Source organism: Taurulus bubalis (genome assembly GCF_910589615.1).
Source record: "Taurulus bubalis genome assembly, chromosome: 18".
In the NCBI taxonomy this organism is placed as follows: domain Eukaryota; kingdom Metazoa; phylum Chordata; class Actinopteri; order Perciformes; family Cottidae; genus Taurulus; species Taurulus bubalis.
Window position 1 is genome coordinate 21,315,108 of NC_136606.1, and position 11,889 is coordinate 21,326,996.

The following is an 11,889-nucleotide window of genomic DNA, read 5'->3' on the forward strand; positions in this document are numbered from 1 at the left end:
TCTCATCACTGGTCTCATCACTGGTCTCATCACTGGTCTCATCAGCTGGTCTCATCACTGGTCTCATCACTGGTCTCATCACTGGTCTCATCAACTGGTCTCATCAGCTGGTCTCATAAACTGGTCTCATCAGCTGGTCTCATAAACTGGTCTCATCAGCTGGTCTCATAAACTGGTCTCATAAACTGGTCTCATCACTGGTCTCATCAACTGGTCTCATAAACTGGTCTCATCAGCTGGTCTCATAAACTGGTCTCATCACTGGTCTCATCACTGGTCTCATCACTGGTCTCATCACTGGTCTCATCACTGGTCTCATCAGCTGGTCTCATCACTGGTCTCATCACTGGTCTCATCACTGGTCTCATCAACTGGTCTCATCAGCTGGTCTCATAAACTGGTCTCATCAGCTGGTCTCATAAACTGGTCTCATCAGCTGGTCTCATAAACTGGTCTCATAAACTGGTCTCATCACTGGTCTCATCAACTGGTCTCATAAACTGGTCTCATCAGCTGGTCTCATAAACTGGTCTCATCAACTGGTCTCATCACTGGTCTCATCACTGGTCTCATCAACTGGTCTCATAAACTGGTCTCATCAACTGGTCTCATCACTGGTCTCATCACTGGTCTCATCAACTGGTCTCATCACTGGTCTCCTGTCTCCTGCCTCCTGCCTCCTGTCTCCTGTCTCCTGTCTTCTGTCTTCTGACTCCTACCTCCTGTCTCCTGCCTCCTGTCTCCTGTCTCCTGCCTCCTGCCTCCTGTCTCCTGTCTCCTGACTCCTGTCTCCTGACTCCTACCTCCTGTCTCCTGACTCCTACCTTCTACCTCCTGGATCATGGCTATCTGGATCTCGATCCATGTGCATACTACTCATTATATGAATAATTTCTGTCATATTCATTGAATGTGCTGTAACTCTGTAACGTCATTCATTTATGTCATTTGTAATTTTGGGCTATACAAAATAAACTGAAAGGAATTGAATGGACCAATGGAATATAAACAATAGTGGAAGGGACACATTTGGAAGAAATGTCTTCTGGAGTCACTGCTTTTCTCTCTCTCTCTCTCTCTCTCTCTCTCTTTCTCTCTCTCTCTCTTTCTCTCTCTCTCTTTCTCTCTCTCTTTCTCTCTCTCTCTCTTTCTCTCTCTCTCTTTCTCTCTCTCTTTCTCTCTCTCTCTCTCTCTCTCTCTCTCTCTTTCTCTCTCTCTCTCTCTCTTTCTCTCTCTCTCTCTTTCTCTCTCTCTCTCTCTCTCTCTCTCTCTCTCTTTCTCTCTCTCTCTCTCTCTCTCTCTCTCTCTATCGCTCAAAAATAACACCAACATAATGTGTATTTTAATAGTGTTCTGCCTGCAGTATAATGGGTTGTGTTGAATCTGATCTGAAAATGTACTTGTCTGTGTCTGCATACTGGTCTCTAAACGGTCTGCATGAACTGGGTATGATGGAAACCAGAGACTCTTGTGGATCTCCCAGCCGGTGGTATCCTGTGTGGTGCAGTGGTCACTGCCCTCACAGACAGAGGGTCCTGGGTTCCATCCCGCCCTCTGTGTTGGGTTCCATGTTCTCCTGAAGACAGTCCTGTCAGGGTGTGAGGATGTTGTAGCGATTCCATAGCAGAAAGATGATGTTGTGATGAACTAGAGCCGTTGGGCAATAACCATGCAGCTTTATGAACATTAACAATAAGTGGTTAACTTTACACAACAAAGGTGCTCGCCATCCATCCAACAAACGCACTTCTTGCATAAATCTCCAAATGTCAAGTTTTAACTTAATGTGGTATTTTTTTGGTATTTTGTATTATCTTTAATGATTCTCGAGTGGTACTTTAACCTGTGTAATAAATGGCATCAACCCAAAAATTGCTGCAACGACTTATTATACATGAGAACGGCATCATATACTTCCATCGTAATGGTCTCCGCTTTTACACTCGATTCATGAATTCATGATTTTTTGATTTGTGATTTACGGCTCGAACAACTTGACACAAGCTGCTTGTCTTTCGTATGATGTGCACCACTAGAGTCATGGCCCGAAAGATCCACTCCTGACATGAACAAAGACACAAATGGGTCAACGTGCATCTGGAAGGCTTGAAGACATTCTTCATTCGCTAAGTGGAGCGAGAGTCAGGGAGACATGAAGGAAGCCAGCAGGGTCCTCTGAGGGAAGGAAGCAAGAGCCGGGGCTCCTGAACATGTGTGTGCGTTAGAAGATGACATGCGTGTGTGTGTGTGTGTGCGTGTGTGTGTGTGTGTGCGTGTGTGTGTGTGTGTGTGTGTGTGTGTGTGTGTGTGCGTGTGTGTGTGTGTGTGTGTGTGTGTGTGTGTGTGTGTGTGTGCGTTAGAAGATGACATGCGTGTGTGTGTGTGTGTGTGTGTGTGTGTGTGTGTGTGTGTGTGTGTGCGGGTGTGTGTGTGTGTGTGTGTGTGTGTGTGTGCGTGTGTGTGTGTGTGTGTGTGTGCGTTAGAAGATGACATGCGTGTGTGTGTGTGTGTGTGTGTGTGTGTGTGTGTGTGTGCGGGTGTGTGTGTGTGTGTGTGTGTGTGTGTGTGTGTGTGTGTGTGTGTGTGTGTGTGCGGGTGTGTGTGCGTGTGCGGGTGTGTGTGTGCGTGTGTGTGTGTGTGTGTTTGTGCGGGTGTGTGTGTGTGTGTGTGTGTTAGAAGAAGACATTCAAGATTCATGATTCAAGATGTCATATGCACAGATAAGAGTTATTCTATACAATGACATGATTATTTTGCTGGGTCCTCCTAACACACAGAATTAGAATAAACTTAAGGTAAAAAATAAGGGACAAAATATAAAAGATATAACAGTATTGCACAACAAATATGAATGTAAATGTTCACCAGCTGATGGAATGCTGAGATGTGATCAGACTGCTGGGGCACAGTCCTGCAGGCTCCCTTCCCGCTGCTGCCCACATGGTGCAGGGTGCTATGGTCCCTCTGGAAAGTTCACGTGTTGATGGTATTTCAGGAGGACACTTTTGAGGTTGCTACAGCAAACACAGCGTCCAGGTATCCAGTCTCTTGTTTACCGATGACGTCATGCAGCAGCCCCAAATGTGACGTGTGGTCCGTCGCCCCGCTGTGTGACCCGGCTGTGTGACCCGGCTGTGTGACCCCGCTGTGTGACCCGGCTGTGTGACCCGGCTGTGTGACCCGGCTGTGTGACCCGGCTGTGTGACCCGGCTGTGTGACCCGGCTGTGTGACCCGGATGTGTGACCCGGCTGTGTGACCCGGCTGTGTGACCCCGCTGTGTGACCCCGCTGTGTGACCCGGCAGGGTGACCCGGCAGGGTGACCCGGCTGTGTGACCCCGCTGTGTGACCCGGCTGTGTGACCCGGCAGGGTGACCCGGCTGTGTGACCCGGCTGTGTGACCCCGCTGTGTGACCCGGCTGTGTGACCCCGCTGTGTGACCCGGCTGTGTGACCCCGCTGTGTGACCCCGCTGTGTGACCCGGCTGTGTGACCCCGCTGTGTGACCCGGCTGTGTGACCCCGCTGTGTGACCCGGCTGTGTGACCCCGCTGTGTGACCCCGCTGTGTGACCCCGCTGTGTGACATGTGGTCCGTCACATCTGATCCGGCTCCAGCTGAGAGCTGCACAGAGCGGCCAGGCATGAAGAGGCCACCGCCGCACACCACAAACTAATGATTAATGCATGTCATTTACTGCAGCCCTCTCCCACGCTCCTTCTGCTGAACTCCATAACGCTTTTCATTCTATTTTCCTTTAAAGCTGCAACATGCAACACGTGTTGGTGTCTGTATCTACAGAGACTCTTTTCTTCTTATTTTGCGATGAACTGTCCTTCAATCACAAGGTCAGAGGTTCAAAGGCTGTGTGTGAGTGATAGTCCTGATGGGCAGGTGGCACCTTGCATGGTAGCCCCTCCCATCAGTGTGTGAATGGGTGAATGTGTGAATGGGTGAATGATGACATGTAGTGTTAAAGAGCGATCTGAAGACTAGAAAAGAGAAATACTAGTACAGTCCATTTACCATGAATCTCTACTTAGTTGGGCCTCTGTTAGATCATGTGACAGATCATGTGACACTCAGCTAAATAAAGTAATTCTTTACATCCTAATGATGTGACTTCTGAAGGTAATTGGTCTCACCAGATCTAATTCAGGGGCTCCTTAACAAAGGGGGTAAATAAAAATGCACAAATTGCAATTCTTTTCATTTCACTTCACCAATATCGACTATTTTGTGTAGTTCCTTCACATGAAATCCAAATAAAAACAGTGGAATTATGGGCTGTAATGCAACAAAATGATAAGAAAGAAAACATTTGCGAGGCACTGTAAAAGCCGTTCATTCCCCAGCTCAGCTCTTCAGAGACGTTCTTTTCTTTCCTGCTCTGAACGTGAGACGACCTGGATTTCATCCGGCGGACACAAGCACAGCGCTGAATGGACGCTCAGTTTCCACAAAACGTCAAAACGTAATTGGCTCTTGTCGGGTGTTTGATTCCCTATTCGTGCAACGGTTGGTATCTTACGAAGAGTTACTGCTCATTTTCCGTTGGTTTTCCTACGAAGTCAGCAACACGTGTCAACTTCAGAGAATCTAGATTCATATTTGATCAGCTGGCTGAAGGTGGGCGGAGCCAAGTGGGCGTTCAGGCACTCACACGTCTTGTTGGCTATTAGCTGAGGCTGAAACCTCGCAGATCAGAGTTGAAATGTTCTTCAATGGGCCATCGGACAAATGAGCTTTCCCTTCGATGTGCGTGTTCGCTCTGTTGGGGTTTGGGAAAGAAAACCTCCAGACTGTTGCTAGGAGAGACCACATGTTGGGCCTGAAATCATATCCAAACTTAACACAGTGATTATGAACAATGGACGGTCTCAAGGCTCCCAGACGCAATGCATTGTGGGACAGTGGAGTACGTGCAGGGCGCTCCCGTCTCCTCATCCTGAATCCCTGCTTACGCTGGAGAATCCACACTCTGCATCGGGAAAGCAGCGCGTGCGACGCCATGCGTATGAATACTTCCATACTTTGTAAGTCTGCCATTTCAAACGCAGCCGCAGTCTTTGAAGACGAACTCATGGACATGTTTGCTTGCTGGGATTTGAAGGCCTCCGCCCACAATCATGAGCGCTGAATGCTGGGATGTCTCACGGAAGGCCAGCGGAGCGCAGCAGCCAAACCCTGAATATTCAGTATGTTCCCTGGATTCCTAAAGGCATGCTCTGAAAAATGAGCATGTCAACGCTGGAACATGGTTCACATTGTGTGTGTGTGTGTGTGTGTGTGTGTGTGTGTGTGTGTGTGTGTGTGTGTGTGTGTGTGTGTGTGTCCCTCTCATACCAGCTTATCTTGAGTGGATGACCCCCTTTCTGTACAACATGAATGCACATAAGAGTGAGTGTGGGAATGATTCAATGAATAGATGAATGAATGATGGGGCCGGATGAGAGGGTGGATGGATGGAGCGGTGTTTTAAATAATTCCAGCGTGCTGTGTGCTGCTGAACAAGCATTCCATATCCAGTCATGCATCACACAGCTCAGACTGCGTCCCGCTGCATTGTTTTTGGGGGGCAACCTACTTTAAAATAAATAAATGACTCACTGCATCACACCCAACGATACAGCCCACCTTTTGGCCTTCCTTTACTGGAGCTAAAGATATACATAAATAAAAATCTCATGTCAAAAAGGAGAAATTATTCCGCTTTGGTGATTTTACTCGGTTGTGTGTAAAAACCAACGGTGAAAACGTTTTTTTTTTGCCAAAAAATGAGAGCATTGCAAGGCACACTACTGAACATATACAGGACTGTTAATGTGATGATTACTCTTCAGGCAGACGGTGAATATTCAGACAGTATGAAAACGTCTGTGTTTTTTTTAATATTGAAGTATTTAAACATGTTCTAGTCGAAACCCCAAATTAAAAAAAGTATGAAAATGAGGATGATAGTTCCCTTTAAAATGTGTAATCAGTCAGCTGGACTCATCAAAACCACACACACTGACGTGTGTGTTGGCTGGCGAGGTGACATCGTGATATTGAGGCGCAGGGCGGGACATGTCAGACAGGACGGTGGAACCAGAGGAGCTCTGGGGCTTTCACTGCTTCTCTCCCTCTTTGCATTCACAGAAAGTAGGACAAGGCCAGCAGCTGTACTGTGAAGCCCACACGAGAGGAAGGGAAGCATTTCCTCTCCATCCAGTCTTCATGTGACCTCTGCGCATTATGATCATTTTCCCTTTTCATGATGCCATTGTGATGGTTACCGACCGGAGCTGATCCTTTGGATTTCATTCAAAGGACAAGGACAGTTAAAGGGGGCGGGGTCGTGGTTCTCAAGCTTTAGCTGGAGTTATATATATATATATATATATATATATATATATATATATATATATATATATATATATATATATATATATATATATATATATATATTATTATTATTATGTATAACTCACCTCTCCATTTTAAAGCCGTGCATCGTATAATTTCCCTGCAACAATTATCCCCCAGAATCATCACATCTCTGCTTCCAGCTCAAGGCACAGGGCTTTGTTTTTTTTCATTTTGGAGACAATATACACCGAGACAGGGACCCTGTTGCCATAGCAACCTGGAGGAAGAAAGCTGGAGATGGCTACAAAGGAGGAGAAGTAGGGCTTATTAAAATTGAGAATGCAAAGGGAAGGAGTGAATGAGGGAGAATATTTGTTTCCAGTCTCTCTATCGTCGTCTGTCAACTGACTGATTATACAGAACTTTTGATCAGAAACAGTTTCCAGGTCTGCAAAGTAAACACAACACAACAGAGTAGAAACACAACAGAGTAGAAACACAACAGAGTAAAACACAACAGAGTAGAAACACAACAGAGTAGAAACACAACAGAGTAAAACACAACAGAGTAGAAACAAACACAACAGAGTAGAAACAAACACAACAGAGTAAAACACAACAGAGTAAAACACAACAGAGTAGAAACACAACAGAGTAAAACACAACAGAGTAAAACACAACAGAGTAGAAACACAACAGAGTAAAACACAACAGAGTAAAACACAACAGAGTAGAAACACAACAGAGTAAAACACAACAGAGTAAAACACAACAGAGTAAAAACACAACAGAGTAGAAACACAACAGAGTAAAACACAACAGAGTAAAACACAACAGAGTAGAAACACAACAGAGTAAAACACAACAGAGTAAAACACAACAGAGTAAAACACAACAGAGTAGAAACACAACAGAGTAAAACACAACAGAGTAAAAACACAACAGAGTAGAAACACAACAGAGTAAAACACAACAGAGTAGAAACACAACAGAGTAGAAACACAACACAACAGAGTAAAACACAACAGAGTAAAACACAACAGAGTAGAAACACAACAGAGTAAAAACACAACAGAGTAAAACACAACAGAGTAGAAACACAACAGAGTAAAACACAACAGAGTAGAAACACAACAGAGTAGAAACACAACAGAGTAGAAACACAACAGAGTAAAACACAACAGAGTAGAAACACAACAGAGTAGAAACACAACAGAGTAAAACACAACAGAGTAGAAACACAACAGAGTAAAACACAACAGAGTAAAACACAACAGAGTAAAACACAACAGAGTAGAAACACAACAGAGTAAAACACAACAGAGTAGAAACACAACAGAGTAGAAACACAACAGAGTAAAACACAACAGAGTAAAACACAACAGAGTAGAAACACAACAGAGTAAAACACAACAGAGTAAAACACAACAGAGTAAAACACAACAGAGTAGAAACACAACAGAGTAGAAACACAACAGAGTAGAAACACAACAGAGTAGAAACACAACAGCTCTCATTTGCTGCAGCGCGTTCAGGGCTGACTGCTCTGCTCTCAACACACTGGCTTTATGAGCCCAATGGAGGACGGCCATATAAATAGCGTGCTGACTACCTCTCTCTCACTCACACACACACACACACACACACACACACACACACACACACACACACACACACTTTTGCAGACTGCTCTCTCCCGTCTCTGCTCGTGTCACTTTTCATCAGGCACATGTGTCGGCCCCTGAGGCCTTGTGGGAAACATCAGTGGACCTGGTTGTTGCATCTCAGTTCCATCGGAGTATCAGTCAGCGTCTCTGTGGGATGCATGAGCATCTCCATACGTTACCCTGTACTGTAGTTATCAACTAGTGGTAACGTTGCCATCTTCTTAGATTTAATCTGAAGAGACAGATATGCTTATTAGCCTTCGTTTATGTAAATTATTAAATCATAGTCGCTGAAAAGTCATTTTAGTCTACTTGTATTCAAAAGGTTTGTATCTTTTTTCCTTTTCTATTAAGTCTTAGTCCTGTGTCAACTGTCTATTTTATTTTTTAATCAGATTATATTGAATATTTTAGTCTATCTAGTCAAGCCAAAACAACATTTTTGTCATTTTAGTCAAACTTATTTCACATAAGATTTGATCTGATCATTACCTGATGGAGAGCCCAGGCTGAATGATTAACCGTGCAGAGCTTTGTAGGGAAATATATCTCCTCCTGTATTTCTGTTTGTGTAACGTTTAAAGGAACATGAACCTGGTGGTGGGGTGCTTTTGAACTTTAACCTCTTTACTTCACGCTAACTGAGTCGTTGCAGTTTATTGCTTCATAACTAAGCAAAGACAAGATAGTGATATCAATCTTTACTCAAACTCCTGGTAAGCAAATAAGTGTATTTCTTGCAAATTACAAGCTAAGACTTTCATCCATCTTTGACTTGAGCATATCAACTCCAATCCATAAATTGTATATAATCGTCACAAAAACTGTAACATTTAAATAATAGTTGGCCACCTATTCTACGCCTCAAAAATGGGACTAAAAGAGTAACTCTGACAGACAGAAGACAGAAGAATAGACAAATGGACTGGTCTTCATGCAACGTGTTATTCGATGAGCTGCATGCATCCATCACACAGTGAAGCACACAAAACGCTCTCCTATTCAGAGATGATGGAGCTGTTCGCCGTTGCACTGCTGTTAACTAAATAGAGACATCACAACGCTCTGTCTGAGTCAGGAGAGTTTCCTCAATTCAATTTAAATTGAAATGTACTTATTTTGTTTAAATGTCCCACAATATTTGCTGCACACTAACCCAGAGGTTAACATTTCCCCTCTGGTCACCGGCGGACCTTATGTTTACTATTTACTCACTCCCTGTCAAGGTATTTGAACTGCACACGTTAGCTGGACGGTTCCTATACGGTATGTAGCCTGGCGGGAATTGAAGGACATTTTTTCTCTAGTGCATGTCCTCAGCGTCCATTAACCCTTCAGACACTGAGGTCATCTTCTCGATTTTACACTTGCATATCAGATACATACCCATGTTTTACATAAACAATTGCAGAACAATCTCAGCTCTCTATATAATGAGGCACCATTGTCATAAGGCAAAAGTGTAAAGAGAAAATATGACAATAAAGCTGAAAATCTCGATTTTGGAAATTCTTCATATCTCTTGTGAAAACATAACTTTACTCAGGTGGTAGAACGATTTTGGTGCTTGAAATTGGTTTATCAAAGGTCTCAAAAGCAGTACAATATATGAATAAAATGGTAGATACATGGAAATAAATGTCTAAAACCAAATTTTGTATTATCGGTTTTTGAGTAGAAATGTGGTCTGTTACGCCTTTCACCAAAATGATAGAAATGAGTCTAGGAAATGACTTCATACTGCAGATCAAGCTTCATGGGGTGTGTGCAAATGAAAAATGACCATCAGAACATTTTTTGTTTTCAAATAAAATATGTATTATACATTAAAAATATATATATTTACACAAAATACATGTTCAGAAATAGAAAATAGACCCGGGCTAGTGGGGATGCCTGTGGTGAATCCTCTCTGTAAAATAAATGACTACTAACTACTAATGACTACTAACTTCACACAGTTTGAACAGTTCAACGGGTGTACATGTTCAGCAGAGCTGTGTACCTACGTTACCTGGTAAACAGTGAGCTGTGTATGTACGTTACCTGGTAAACAGTGAGCTGTGTACCTACGCAGAGGTGTCAAGTAACGAAGTAAAAATACTTTGTTACTTTACTTAAGTAGAAATTTTGGGTATCTATACTTTACTGGAGTATTTATTTTTCAGACGACTTTTTACTTCTACTCCTTACATTTTCACGCAAATATCTCTACTTTCTACTCCCTACATTTTAAAAATAGCCTCGTTACTATTTCATTTTGGTTTGTTTTCACTCCGGCTTGTCATCGTTCAAAAACACACACACAAAACCTCTCCGCCCCGTTGCCCACAGATACGTGCGCGCGCACACAGGTGAGCGCTGAGCACACACACACACACACACACACACACACACACACACACACAGGTGAGCGCTGAGCACACAGCAGCGGACAGAGAGCGTCAAAAAATATGTCGCGTGAAAAGTAGACCACTATATCTGCGTTTTAAACGCTCCCAGGGTGAAGATGCAACAGCAGCTCTCCTGTGAGGAGCAACCGGAGTTCTCCTCTCACCGGAGCGGCTCTCTGAACCCAGAGCAGCTCTCTGAACCCGGAGCAGCTCTCTGAACCCGGAGCAGCTCTCTGAACCCGGAGCAGCTCTCTGAACCCAGAGCAGCTCTCCTGCTCCAGGTGAAAGAGCCAAAGTGCTCGTGTCTTCTACCAACAATGAGCTGCTGGCTTCACATATTACAAAAGTATAAAGTACACGGATATAAAACTAAGTCATTAATAAATACATGGACAGATGCCTGTATTTTCGGGTAAATGGTTACGGTACGCCGTTAACAGGTTATGCTTGCGCATGCGCGACTCTACGCAACGCCGTGAGCTTCGTGAGCTCGTCTTTTCCTGCTGTTGCGTTTCTCAAAATAAAAAAACAGATCTAAGGTCAATATTGAGCATGAATTGAGAGAGGCCGTATCAAATCTACAACCCCGTTTATGACATATGTGTCGAGGAAAGCAGCTCACTGCTCCACTAATACTGATACAACCTGATGGCTCACATATCTGCACTCATTCTGTTTTGTTTGGCAAAACAAATTAAAAGCTTATTGTTTTCCACAATGAGCTATTTAGTAGTAACTAAATCTGAGTTATTTTTTGCACAGATAGAACTTACACAAAACATTGTCTGATGGGGCAATCTGATTTACTTGAAAGTGATTTATTTTCTTTATTCTGTTATTTATAAAAGCACAGATGAGTCACACAATTATGTTATTTACAGAAAAGGTTTGAGAACCACAGCTTTAAGTGTTTGTGTCGAAGTCGCCGCCTATTTTGTACTATTACAATACTTATAGCAACATAACATAACATTTTAAAACATTATAGTCATTATGGCCTTTATAAAAATGATTGTTTTGGGGGAGGTGGGGTAGTGCACTATAGGCCCCTGAGACACGGCTTAAGAGTTTGTCCTTAATGGGAGAAAAAAAATCCGCTTACATTACTTTTACTTTTATACTTTTAAGTAATTTTTAAACCAGTACTTTTACACTTTTACTTAAGTAAAAAGCTTGAGTTGATACTTCAACTTTTACAGAAGTATTTTTAAACCCTAGTATCTATACTTCTACTTGAGTAATGAATGTGAATACTTTTGACACCTCTGTACCTACGTTACCTGGTGAACAGTGAGCTGTGTACCTACGTTACCTGGTAAACAGTGAGCTGTGTACCTACGTTACCTGGTAAACAAGTGAGCTGTGTATGTACGTTACCTGGTAAACGGTGAGCTGTGTACCTACGTTACCTGGTAAACAGTGAGCTGTGTACCTACGTTACCTGGTAAACAGTGAGCTGTGTACCTATGTTACCTGGTAAA